The following is a 13,231-nucleotide window of genomic DNA, read 5'->3' as shown; positions in this document are numbered from 1 at the left end:
TCTCAACTGAGGAATACTGAATGGCTGAGAAGCACCTGAAAAAACTTCAACAACATTAATCATCAGGGAAATGCAAATCAAAACAACCCTGAGATTCCACCTCACACCAGTCAGAATGGCTAAGATCAAAAATTCAGGTGACAGCAGATGGTGGCAAGGATGTGGAGAAAAAGGAACACTCCTCCATTGTTGGTGGGATTGCAAGCTGTTACAACTACTCTGGAAATCAGTCTTGTGGTTCCTCAGAAAATTGGACATAGTACTACTGGAAGATCCAGCAATTCCTCTCCTGGGCATATACCCAGAAGTTGTTCCAACTTGTAATAAGGACACATGCTCTACTGTTCATAGCAGCCTTCTTTATAATAGCCAGAAGCTGGAAAGAACACAGATGTCCCTCATCAGAGAAATGGATATAGAAAATGTGGTACATTTATACAATGGAGTAGTATTCAGCTATTAAAAACAATGACTTTATGAAATTCTTAGGCAAATGGATGGATCTGGAAGATATCATCCTGAGTGAGGTAACCCCATCACAAAGAACACACATGGTATGCATTCACTGATGAGTGGATATTAGCCCAGAAACTTAGAATACCCAAGAGTCAATTTGCAAAACACATGAAACTCAAGAAGAAGGAAGACCAAAGTGTGGATATTTCGTTCCTTCTTATAATGGGAAACAAAATACTCATGGAAGGAGTTACAGAGACAAAGTCGGAGCTGAAACTGAAGGAAGGACTATCCAGAGACTGCCCCACCTGGGAATCCATCCTATTTACAACCACCAAACCTAGACACTATTGTGTATGCCAGAAAGATTTTGCTGACAGGACCCTGATATAGTTATCTCTTATTAGGCTATCCTAGTGCCTGGCAAATACAGAAGTGGATGCTCACAGTCATCTATTTGATGGAACACAGGGCCCCTAATGAAGGAGCAAGAGAAAGTACCCAGGGAGCTGAAGAGGTCTGCAACCCTATAGGTGGAACAACAATATGAACTAACCAGTACCTCCCAGAGCTTATGTCTCTAGCTGCATATATAGCAGAGGATGGCCTAGTTGGCCATCAATGGGAGGAGAGGCCCTTGGTCTTGTGAAGATTCTATGCCCCAGTACAGGGGAATGCCAGGGCTAAGAAGTGGGAGTGGGTGGGTTGGGGAGCAGGGCAGGGTGTGGAAGGTATAGGGTTCTTTCAGGATAGCATTTGAAATGTAAATGAAGGAAATATCTAATTAAAAAAACATAGTAGGAATCATCTGAAAGATCCTAGCAGCAGTGGAAATGTAGCACATGCACTTTACTTGTTTGTTTAAAATACACTTGAGCTTCTAAAAGTAAAAAAATTAAAATAAATAAAATAAAAATTAAAGAAAACAGTATAACATATACATACATGTATGAAATTATCTAAACACAAATTTCATCAACAAAAGAAATCACTATTATTTATTTTAAAACTTAACCTTAAATTTGTCCCCAAGTCCCTCCCTCCCTTGGGATATTATCTGTAATCTTTAACAGTTTAAAATAAGACAGGGATGTAGAGTCTGAAACATTTTCTAATATAGCTATGTGGTTGAAATAGTTTCCCTCCGACAGCCACTAGGTACTGCTATACTAGCTAAACCTGTACCATTCTAGCCATCTCCTAAGCAGACTGCAAGGCAGACAGTACCCTGCTCACTAACTGAAGGGTTCTCTTACTCTAAGAGAATCCCTGAACATATAGTACAACAAATATACATTTTGCTCTAATTTAATTCTGTTTCCATGACAATATTATGGCCAAAAACAACTTAGTAGCAGGAAGGTACTATTTGCCTTACAGTTCCATGTCACAATCCATCATTGAGGGAAATCAGGGCAGGAATTCAAGTGGAAACTCTAGCAGAAACTAGGAAGCAACACTGCTTACTAGCTCACGTTCATTCTCACTGGCTTGTTTTCAGCTTGTCTTCTTTTAAAGTTCAGGGTCAACTGCCTAAGTATTGTTCTGCCCACAGTGGGCTTTGCTCTCACATCAATATTCAATCAAGGCATCTCCTCACAGACATTTTCATAGGCCAGTCTGATATTGGCCATCCTTCAGTTTAGACTTGCATAGATGAATCTGGGCTGTGTCAAATTGATAATGGAACCTCAATAGAGTAGCTGTCAGTGCCTGCTTTTGAATTGCAGGAAAAAAAAGATGCTAATAGACAAATGTCTTCCCTTACTCTGTTCCGGACTGGTATCTTGTTTTCTGAGTGATGACTAAGAGTGTGATGGTGATGGGGGTTATTCATGTAGGATTTGGGTTCTGTCAGGGTTGAACAAGGAATCACTCTGCTAAAAAGACTCAGTTCAGGTTCTGCTAGAGCTAGTTCTCCCCATGAGCATCCTATAAAAGACAAAGTTCTGGTCAAGGGTCTGTTCAACATAACAGTGTTCCTATAGTCTGTCTCTCTGTAGCTATTTGCCACCAACCACCAAAAATAACAATATTTTTGAGTGTCACTATTCATATTAACAACAGATTAAAAGATACAACTTGGAATTTTTTTCTTGAAACTCCACCCCTCCATCCATCTTACTTGTATTCAGAAGTAGTCACTATGCAACTTATCAATGTAACAATGAACAAAAGAGGGAGGTCACATTGGTCTGCATGCTTGTGAAAGTGCATAGTTTGAGGCATCTGTTTGGGATGCCTGGCCCTTTGGCTTTCTGTCTGTAATGACTTCTACAGTGCTCTGCCCAAGACTATAAATCTTATTCAAACATACTTGCTAGAAATGACTAAACACAAACTTAACCTGTATTAGATATACCTACAGCTCTGCAGACACATTTAAGCTCGCTTAAGCAAGAAATTGAAGTTACTTTAGTTAGCAGTTGAATCTGTTCGTTGTCCTTAGTAGTGATTAAAATGTAAAATGAAATAAAATTTTTAAAAAAATCTGCTTAAAACAAAGCCTTCATGGACATTAAGCCCCAGGAGTCTAGCACTGTAGAACAGTGTGTCTCAGCCATTGGTGACACACGGAAGCATTAGGGATGAACAAACGCTGAGTCATTTTAAAACTAACCAAGTACTACAAGCAGTTATCACCCCGATACATTATTTATTGCCAGGGCCTCCTGATGCCTGTGCTTACTGTGGAACCCTCCTGTGATATTGAAGGCCAAAGCAGCGCCTCTCCCTAACAACAGTGTTGTATCTTTGGCAACTCGAGCAGGGACTCAGAAAATCAATACCACTTCATGAGCCAGGTCTTGGTCTTCTTCTTTTACGAGGATTCTGTCAATGCAAGGGGCCATTACTGTACTTTAAAGGCATGATATAAAATTGCTTCAACAAGATATAAGACACACCGTTTGCAAGAACCTGGTGAGAGTATTTTAGTCAAAGTTAAATAGCTTCATCATGTAATTACTTCTCTTGGCAAAGCTCCAACAGAAAGCGCTCTTGGAGAGGTGCGCTTTCTATCCCAGGTGGGGACTCTCAGGGAGGTCTGAGGATTGGATTCAGGTTGTTCTAAACAAGGTCAAGCTGTTAAAATGGAGGCAGAGACCAGCATCTGATGCCCTTGGCAGGGAAACCACAACCACATTGGCGAGTTGCTCTAGCCCCCACTTTTTTTTCCTTCCTCAACTAAATGGTCTGAAAGTTACTTTAGTTTTATGGCTATAGAATATTTCACTCTGATTTGCAATCTGATAACACATTTTCTAAGGTCTGTTTAGGATTTATTCAGGGAGAAAAAGGAACTCTGTTAGTTCCTCTAACCGATTCCTATTATATGGCAAAATTTAACTTTTGTCTTCTATGAGGTTTTATGTGTTCCACTAAAACCATTAGCTAGTTGTCTCCTCATGATAAAATTTAATCACTTATATAATACCTTAAAATCTGACCACAATTTTATGCCCATTTAAGTTTGTTCTCATTTAAAATCTGTGGCTGTTACTTAAAAAAAAAAAAAAAAAAATGTTGGGGGGGGGGGTACAGGTAAAGAGTAAGAAAATCTGTAACTTCCGAGTGTTTGTGTTTTTCACAAGGAGAATGAAGAGCCCTCACAGAGAACCTGCTGTGGAGTTGAGAAATGGGTACATGCTAAATCATGAACCCCACTCATACGACAACAGATAGCTGAGTGCGTCCAAGCTCTGAATTTTGCTTCAGTCCTACAAAAGCTATTTGACTGCTATGAAATAGTGCCTATTTAACAATAATTTAAATAATAATGATGAGAAATAGGGTCAAAAAACACGAATATATATATATATATATATATATATATATATATATATATATATATATATATTGTAAAAATGCAGGGAAGAAACTGATCACATTAGCCTCTGTGTAGTCAGACTCTCACAATCAACTTCCAAGGAACATGGCACAAGTTTGGACAGTGATAAGGATCAAAGGAAAGGGATTTTCTAGGTCTCTCATCCCATTTCCTCCTACAGATTTCCAATTATGACCTTTCTTAGTCACCCCACATACTTATTTTACAGTTGTTCTATTGTATTATGAATGTATAGGTCTATTATTAGATTAATTAGATTCATAACGACTTGGAGTTAAGCAGCACTTCTCTTTCTGGTCCATATCCATCTTCCTGAATGGCTTTTGCTCTCTCTCTCACTCTCTCTCTCTCTCTCTCTCTCTTTTTTATTTTTGGTTTTTTAAGGCAGGGTTTCTCTGTGTACCCCTGGCTGTCCTGGAACTCACTCTGTAGACCAGGCTGGCCTCGAACTCAGAAATCCGCCTGCCTCTGCCTCCCAAATGCCAAGATTAAAGGTGTGAGCCACCATTGATTGGCAGCTTTTGTTTTCTCTGTGTCCTTTTAGTAGGAAGTAGGAAAAGGGCAAAGGTCATTCAACCCTCTGCTAAGAAGGACAATCTTGCTCAGAGACAATAAACAAAGATCTCTATGTATTCTAGTTGTAATAGATAACAGTTTGTTAGGAATCAGGCAAAATGTACACCTTCTTCCTCATGACACTTTTAGCATCTAGAATAGTAGTCAAATGAAATGGTTAGTGAAGAAATGAATAAAGAGACAGATGAACTGATCATTAGAATCATAGAGAATTTTTGCACAATTCTACCAACCCTTAAAGGTAGTGTCAGTGAAAGTCGGGCTACTGGCAAACAATACCTCCAAACTGAAGGTTGATATGCTCCTCATCCAAAGATTTATCCTTTGTCTTATGTACATGTATGGATGTAAATATGCTACCATAACAGGGCTTGTCGCCAGCCCCTCTCCAAAAATATCCCTGCCATTACAGGAATGCAGAAACATAGGAATATAGAAACAAAGCTTTCTTTCCACAGGGAAACCCAGGTCAGGGATGGAAATGTCCCTAGAATATTGTTACAGTAAACTGTGCTATGAGGGGAGAGACTTTCACAGCAAAGTTGATAAAGTTAGCTACAGAGCCCTTCATCAACATGTCAGCTACAAAGGCACTGGGAAAGGCACGGGGTTCCAGTCTTAACTTTGTTTGCTTGTTTGTTGTAATGTTGCAAAAGTAAGCTATGTGTGTGTTCTGCTAATTTAAGAGCACTACCCTGGGCATTATGCAGCTTTCAGGCATCCTGAATGGCACCTGGCCCTGCAAGTAAATTTATTCTAATGGTTCAGGGACACAATGGATTTCCTGTTTTACACAGGACAGTAGATACTTAGTTCTCTTCCACAGGGTCCTTCAGAGATCCATTGTTATCCATGTTTTGAGAGTAGATCTACTAGTTTTCTGTTGGTAGAAAGGCAAACAATCATGAGAAAGACAAAATATCTCATGCTAAGTCCAAATAATTTGACCAGAAATTACATTTCATCCGTTCTATTGGCCAAAATGAATGTGGCTAAATCTAGGGACAAAGGAGGCTATGAAGATTTCTCTGTGCAAAGGAGGGACACGATAATGTTGGGGGTTACTCATCTCTGGCTTCCAAAGTAACTCTCTGGCACTGTTTTACACATGTAGACCTAGAGTAAGTTTCTTAGCTCTGATGATCAAGAACACTAGTACATCATCTCCTCATTCTCAGTGTATAGACTTCAGGAAAATATATTCTGTGCTCCAAAACCCCACTGAGAAGACATAGCAATGAGAAGCAATCATCAGCCTTTGATGTTACAAGTCACAAAGGATTCCAGAGGGTTTTGGATGCTGAAGGATTTTTGCTCCCTGTGTTCTACAGAGCACTCAAATTCTTTATTAGTCAAGCTTTCTCCACATCTTAACTTGTTTAGTTTCTAACTTTCTTCCCACACCACCTCCCCCAAACTATAGGCATGAGCAACAGCTATTCCAAGACTCAGTGTGCACACAGATGTACTTGCCTTTGTCTTACCTGCTGCACCAAAAACTCTTTGTTTTCTTCTCTATCTGACTAAGGCCTTCTTCAAGTCAGTATTCAAATACCATCTCATGGATGCAAGCCTACGTGTGAGACTCTGGCAAGCAGGTGTTGTCTTTCCTTGTTGCCCTTTCAGGCTCTTCTCTAGGTGAGACCAGTGCTTACCTTAGCTTTTGGAAGGCCATCAGAGTTCATGTGTCTGCTTATAAACAAATGGAGGGGTGGTGACAAAGGATAATGCTTCTTACATAAAATACTGGGATTTCTAATGAAGTTCAGATATAGGTGACCTGAAGCATAAAGGGGCATATAAACGAAGATGACTCCAAACTTGAAAATGGGGAGATGGGGAGTTATCTTTTCTTCTCTCTCTCTCTCTCTCTCTCTCTCTCTCTCTCTCTCTCTCTCTCTCTCTCCCTCCCTCCCTCCCTCCCTCCCTTCCTTCCTTTTCTTTTCCTTTTTTTTTGGGGTGGGGGTATGGCAGATATTGCTCACTCAGAAACACATGCCCATATCTCTGCAAATCCAAGTGTTAAATTTTTCAATTTTCTGTTTAGTGTAGGTGTATTCATAATTGGGATGAACTGAGAAAACTCCATGCTACTGTCATTAAAAGTCACCTTTCCACCTGGGCAATGCAATGATCCCGGGCTTTCAAAGGTGTCTGAATGACTTCTCCCCAGAGGGACTGAGCAGAAAGGAGATGCGCTTTGTAACACTACAGAGTTACTGACCTTCCATTGTAGCCAATCTGCAAATGTCAAAGCCATGAGCATCTCTAAAGAGAAAGCTACTATTTAAAAACAGATGTTGAAAATAGAGGGCCTTGAGAGCTGCCCTCTCCCCAGACACTCTTGCCAGCAATTCTGAAAAGCACTAAATACACAACGTGAACCATTCCTCTGCCCTCTTTCCACTTTAAAACTAAAAACAGAATGCAGAATAGGGTTTAACCTTTGTTTACCCACCTTAAGACTGAAGAGTCAATCCCTAAGAAAAAAATCCTAGAAGATGATGAAATGGCCTAACCCTGAAAAAGGAAAGTGGATGTACAAATACCACAAATGGAGCTGGTGCCTGAGATTCTGAAATTTTTTATTTTTATTTTTTTGGGTGGAGGGTTCCATGACCAGGTTGGACATGCTCCATTTGACAGATAGGAAATTTATCACCATCATCATTATCATTATCATTATCATCATCATCATCATCATCAGCAGCAGCAGCAGCAGCAGCAGCAGCACAGTTGTAACTCTGATAACTCATTGGTAGATAGAAAAGGAAAGATTAGATTTGGAATTCTGTGTTGGAGAGACTCACAGACGTTAACTATTATAGATTCAACAATCCCAACGCAGGTGTGTCATGAAGGAATCTATCTTTACTGTGGTAGTTTTAATATGCTTGGCCTGGGGAGTGACACTATTTGGAGATGTGTCCTTGTTTGAGTAAGTATATCCCTGTGGGGGTGGGGAATGAGACCCTACTCCTAACCACATGAGAGCCAGTCTTCTCCTGTTTGCCTTTGGAATGAGATATAGAACTCTCAGCTCCTCCAGCATCATACCAGCCTGGATGCTGCCATGCTCCTGCCTTGTTGATAATGGACTGAACCTCTGAACCTGTAAGCCAGCCCCAATTAAATGTTGTCCTTTATAAGGGCTGCCTTGTTCATGGTGTCTGTTCACAATAGTAAAACTCTTAAGATATTCACCCATCTGAAAGTTTATTTGAATTGTTTATCCATCCAACAATAACCGTAGATGCCACATGGACACAGAGTGTTAGGGATGGGGCTTCTGGAGGCACATAAGTGCATCAGTGCTGAATGAGTACCCAGACTGGTGGCTATAAAAGAATGAAGTATAAGGCAGGGACACTGAGCATCCAAACCCTGGAATCACAGGGAGAAGCTTCTCACAGGATCTACACTGGTGTTGATAAGAACTGTGCATCGAGATGTGTGAAGAGAGATGTATGAAGACTACTACATCAAACAAGGAAGTATCAAAAATGGGTTTTCTTCACTGGGGATTCAGCTGCAGGCCCAGGCTAGGAGGCTACAGAGGGAGATCCCTCCTATGACTCTGGAAAAGAGATGCTTTCCTGGCTTTCAGCATGGATGGAGCTGGGGATGGCAAATGAACTTTTTGCTTGTGATACAGCAAATGTATTTCCCAGGAGAGAAAGCTAATAACAGGGAATCATTAAGATGCAAATCCTCTCTGAAGAGGAAATGAATGGATGAGGGATAAATGACTGTGCAACAGAGAGCCATTTCTGCCAGGCAGGAGGGGCAGGAGCAGGAGGAGGAGGAGAGACAGGTAAGGAACTGGGGTTCTCTTCTGCCACACAATGTAGAGCACATACACACCTCAAATTGGATAACTGAGTTACAAGTGGCAAGTATTGGCCAGCTTCAACATAATATAATATAATAAATATTTACAAGAATAAAAGATAATGACATATACATATAAAATCAAGCATTTTTTAATTTTTTATTTTTTTATTATTTATTTATTTATTTATTTATTTTGGTTTTTTGAGACAGAGCCCTGCATAGCCCTGGCTGTCCTGGAACTCACTCTGTAGACCAGGCTGGCCTTGAACTCAGAAATCCGCCTGCCTCTGCCTCCCAAGTGCTGGGATTAAAGACGTGTGCCACCACCACCCAAAATCAAGCATTTTCAAACTAACTTTAAAAAGAAAAATAATAAACAAAGAAAGAATAACTACATGGATGATATAATTCTTCCAAACTGCAGGGATTCTTGGCTGGCACTAGGGACTTATTTTAAGACCCCCATCGCACTGATCTGTAAGTATTTGCACCTCTTGTCTATAATGCTTGGTGCTGTCTATACCCCATTTATAGCCCCTGTGTTCCTTATGGCATTTCTAAATTATTGATAGTGCATCGCGAGTCCTGGGTAAATAGTAATTGCATTGTTTAGAGAAAAATGACAAAAGAAGCATCTGTTCACATCAGTGCATTCCCAGATATACTCGATGTACAGTTGGCTAGAGGAATAGTTATGGGGGGGCCAATAGCTTTCAAGTCTCCTACTGTAAGCCATGGAAAGATGTAAGGGGATACACAAATCACCAAATCTTTACAATCAAGAGAGACTTGCCTCCAAAGCCATAAATCAAGTCTCTGCCTTGGGTGGTCACAAATCTGTGTCCACAGGACCAGTGGCATCAGTGTCACCTGGGAACTAACCAAAATTGTTGATCCCCAGCCCCACTCTGATCCTTCTAGAGGAGAAACTCAGAGATGGTTGTAAGTATTATTTGTTTTCGGTAAGAGAACCAAGCTCCCTTCAATTCATGCAATACTTTGTTAAAGGCAAGATTCCAGAATGGGCACTGGTAAGAGTTTCTCCTTTGTCCAAACAGAAGGGGGGCTTCATGATCACACGCTTCTAACTTCAGATGATCTTCCTGTGTTTCCATGCTTGCCTCATAGGCAGTGTTTGTAATGCGTCAGCTGAAACCATTATGGAAGCAATACACCCTGCCTGGATATGAATTGATTATGTAGAGAATTCCAGAAAACACTAAGAGCAGTTCTGGTGAAGGAGAAATTTGTGGATGACAAGCTTGGATTCCTTAATGGAAAACCAACATGCCTTTCTTCAGCAAATGGTGAGCAGTGGATTAAAAAGGCATTAAGCTGCCTCCTTTGCCGTTTCAAATGTGCATTCAAATTCAAGACAGCATTTAAAATATTAAAACATCTAGTGAGTTTATTACTAGCTCATTTAATATGGCGACCATGAAAAATTTAGTTTAAGCTACCCAATAAGGGCTCAGGGGACATTTAAAAACACACAGAGAGATAACTGAATTTTTAAAGGGAGTTCCTTATTAACTTTTCCCCCTCATCTGTTACCATAGCTATTTTCCAGCTGTATAAACAGTCTGGAGAGTATGCCCTGAATGAATTCACCCTTCAGAAAACAACATAATTACAGCCATTCCAGCAAACCGAGTGCCAAAAATGTTACAAATTAATTGAAGGTTAGCATTGAAAATTAAATCTTAGGCAGCTTGAAGTCATCTTTTAGGCTCCTTCCTATAGAATTAAGTAGGGAATTCACTCCATGTCAGTTTGGTTGACAGAGTTCCAAAGCTCAGGTGGACAAATGGACTTCCCTCCAACCACACTTTCCTGGGATCTGATGTTGCTCATTTCAAGGGGCACTTGCCAAAGTAGCTCACAACTTACTGGCTATGATTTATGCAAGAACTACCTCCTCTCCTCTAAGTGTCTAGTGATTAGTAAAATATCAATTCATCTTGCTGTGAACTATTCTGATCAAGGCTGTTGAGAGACACTATCAAATATTTTCTTTTTATTCTATTATTTTTTCAGACTTTGCAAAAATGATTCAAAGAATCAAAGTACAACTTTTACCCAAATTCCCTAAATGTTAGCATATATCAAATATTTATTAATGTTAATAAGTTTGAATATCAAAACCAGGGAGTTAACATTAAAATTCAGTCACTCTATAATTAACAGAGTTTACCCAATTTTATCAGTTGTCCTCTGAGTGATCTAAGATTCCCAACAGTGGTGTACCTGGTATTCGTATTTTTCCTTAATTTCTTCTAGTCTCATCAGAGCATCTATGTCCTCCATAGTGCCCAGACTGTGGAGTGCTTCAAGATGGCAGAGATCATATTAGTCTTTCAAACACCCATAGTTTAATATGAAATCAAAATAAACCTAAAAGTTAGACGTTGGAAAACATGCGGAAGTTATTTTGGATTAGAAAGAAACATTGTTTACATTTTTAAAAATCAAACCCTTGAGCTGATCTTATGCCACAACACCTGGAATTTATGCTGTGCCACACTCTCCATATCCAAATACCATCAGGAGAGAGCCTGTCTCCTAGGAGTAAAAACACACCAGTGAGCACAGGTAGGACCACCACTTCTGCTCAAATCCCTGGCCCAAGAGGGACTCGCCCAGAGCCATCGGGACACAGGATCCAAGGAACAGGTGAGGACAGGATACTTCAGGTTTCCCTCTGCATCCTGGAGCTGACCCTGTGCCATAGCTCTCCATACCCAAATTCCTTCTGAAGAGAACTGGTTTCCCAGGAGTACTGACACACAGGCTTGCAGAGAGAGCAAGGTCATCTAACACCAGAGAAACCAGATGGCAAGAGGCAAGGGCAAGAACATAAGCAACAGAAACAAAGGCTACTTGGCATCATCAGCAACCAGTTCTCCTACCACACTGAGCCCTGGATACCCCCACCATACCTGAAAAGCAAGACTGTGACTTAAAATCACATAGCATGATGGTAGAAGACTTTAAGAAGGACACAAATAACTCCCTTAAAGAAATACAGGAGAAAACAGGTAAACAGGAAGAAGCCCTTAAAGATGACATACAAAAATCCCTTAAAGAATTACAGGAAACCAAACAGGTAAAGGAATTGAACAAAAACATCCAGGATCTAAAAATGGAAAGAGAAACAATAAAAAATAAAATCACAAAAGGATACAATCTTGGAGATAGAAAACCTAGGAAGGAGATCAGGAGTCATAGATGCAAGTATCACCAACAGATTACAACAGTTAGAAGAGAGAATCTCGGGTACAGAAGATACCACAGAAAACATTGACACAACAGTCAAAGAAAACGCAAAATACAAAAAGGTCCTAACACAAAACATCCAGGAAATCCAGGAGACAATGAAAAGAACAAACTTAAGGATAATAGGTATAAATGAGAGTAAAGATTCCCAACTTAAAGGGCCAGTAAATATATTCAACAAAATTATAGAAGACATCCCTAACCTAAAGAAAGAGATGCCCATAAACACACAAGAAGCCTTCAGAACTCCAAGTAGATTAGACCAGAAAAGAAATTCTTCCCATCACATAAAAATCAAAACACCAAAAATACAAAACCAATGAAGAATATAAAAAAGAGCAAGGAAAAAAGGTCAAGTAACATATAAAGGCAGACCTATCAGAATTACAGCAAACTTCTCACCAGAGACTATGAAAGCTAGAAGATCCTGGGCAGATGTTAAACAGAACCTAAGAGAACACAAATAACAACCCAGGTTACTATACCCAGCAAAACTCTCAATCACCATAGATGGAGAAACCAAGATATTCCATGACAAAAACAAATTTACACAATTTCTTTCCACAAATCTAGTACTAAAAGGGATAATGAATGGAAAACACTAATACAAGGAGGGAAACTACACCCTAGAAAGAGCAAGAAAGTAATCTTTCAACAAGTCCAAAAGAAGAGAGCCAGGCAAAATAAAAGTAACATCAAAAATAACAGGAAGCAACAATCATTATTCCTTAATACCTATTAACATCAATGGACTTAATTCGCCAATAAGAGAGGCAGACTAACAGACTGGATACATAAACAGGACCCAGCATTTTGCATGTAGGAAACGCACCTCAGTGGCAAAGACAAAGAGACTACCTCTGAGTAAAGGGCTGTAAAACAATTCCCAAGCAAATGGTAGCAAGAAACAAGCTGGAATAGCCGTTCAAATATCAAATATAATCAACTTTCAACCAAAAGTTATCAAAAAGGACAGAGAAGGGCACTTCATACTTATCAAAAGAAAAATCTACCAAGATGAAGTTTCAATTCTGAACATCTATAGTCCAAATACAAGGGCACCCACATTCATAAAAGAAACTTTACTAAGGTTCAAAGCGCACATTACACCTTACATCATAAAAGTTGGAGACTTCAATCCAGAAATGAATCCACACACCTATGGTCACTTGATTTTTGACAAGGGAGCTAAAACCATCCAGTGGAAAAAAAAAGACAGCATTTTCAACAAATGGTGCT

Source organism: Mus pahari, chromosome 13 (genome assembly GCF_900095145.1).
Source record: "Mus pahari chromosome 13, PAHARI_EIJ_v1.1, whole genome shotgun sequence".
Taxonomy (NCBI): Eukaryota; Metazoa; Chordata; class Mammalia; order Rodentia; family Muridae; genus Mus; species Mus pahari.
This window is presented reverse-complemented; position numbering follows the sequence as displayed.